Source organism: Myxocyprinus asiaticus, chromosome 3 (genome assembly GCF_019703515.2).
Source record: "Myxocyprinus asiaticus isolate MX2 ecotype Aquarium Trade chromosome 3, UBuf_Myxa_2, whole genome shotgun sequence".
Taxonomy (NCBI): domain Eukaryota; kingdom Metazoa; phylum Chordata; class Actinopteri; order Cypriniformes; family Catostomidae; genus Myxocyprinus; species Myxocyprinus asiaticus.
Genome location: NC_059346.1, coordinates 22,629,736 through 22,631,054, shown reverse-complemented (window position 1 = coordinate 22,631,054; position 1,319 = coordinate 22,629,736). Strand labels below are relative to the sequence as shown.

Genomic DNA, 1,319 nt, shown 5'->3' with positions numbered 1-1,319 from the left:
TTACTCGGTTTCATTTTGATTGGGATGTGGCTGGTCTGAATCCTGTCTGTATCGGCATTGCAGCGCTCGAGCTGAGAAGACATAAAGAAAGGGGTTCATACAACTGTTGATAAAGAACAGAGCCCCAGTTACATTGTAGTTGACATCTGACTTCCATGGCACAGCCATTATGACCAAGTTGTTGATCATACAGGGGGTGCTAAATATGAAGAAAACCACTACGATTCTGACAGCAAGTTTAGTCAGAATGTGACTGCTGAAAAAAGATGATTGACTTATCCAGCGATGAAGTCGAAAGTAGAAGCTGACCAGGCTGAAGAGAGGTTTAAAAAAAAACATTACAAAAGGTCTCTATAAGTAAGACAGTATTTCTAGATCACTGCTATAAGCTTGATGACAGTGTGGCTGCCCGTCCTTCTTCACCTCAACAATATGGTAAAAAAGAGCATAAGAAGCCAAAGCTCCACTTAAAGTAAAAATCAGCCCCTTTTGACCCCTTGCTCCAAGCTTGGCCCATCGCTGTGAATACAGCACCTGTAGGTACAGTAAGTACAGTACACACTCAACAAGGAGATGGACAGTACACTACTGTAGAGGCTCCAGTACACTGCATAGGACAATACCTTGTATGGACCTTGGCAAAAAAATCCACCCATTCAGTAAGGCATAGATCCACACGGGCAAAGTAATCAGACTCAGCCAGACTCAGCATCAGTTTTGGGGTGAAGCTGCCCTCCTTTAAATGTTGGGTAAGCATCACCAGCACCAACACCCAGCACACAGCACAATCCCAGAACAGTGCTGGAAGCCAGCACATCCGCAGAGGTCCGGGCAGACAGAGAGCTGTTGGAAATGGTGAAGTTCTCCATTGCCATCTGGCAACTGCTGATGTGAGTGTGAAGTCAAAAGTTTGACCAGCAACGACTGAGGAAGTACTCCCAGGAAGTGAACCTTCATCAGAATTGTGGTTAACATTCTGAAGTAGATAAAAGTGCATGCAAAAAGAATAGAAAAAAACTCTAATTATAGAACAGTTAAAATTAAATGATAATTTTACTAATTTAAAGGGATATTTCCAAAAATGGAAATTCTGTCATTATCTCCTTTTGTGTTCCACAGAAGAAATAATGTCATATGGGCTCGGAGAGTGAGTAAATGATGACAGAATGTTCTTTTTTGGACATTTTGTTTTTGGACAATTTCAGACCCTTGAAATTAGTCAAATTATTGTTCACTTTTTGCAAAAAAAAATTTATTCTTATTTGCCTTTTTTGAAGTAATATGTGCAAAAAAACAAATGCTGAACAGGCATTTCACAG

General features: G+C 40.6%; 1 pseudogene; it reads right to left on the bottom strand.

Moving 5' to 3' along the window:
* Positions 1-869, bottom strand: LOC127417943 (C-C chemokine receptor type 9-like; annotated as a pseudogene).
* Positions 870-1,319: the final 450 nt, after the last annotated feature.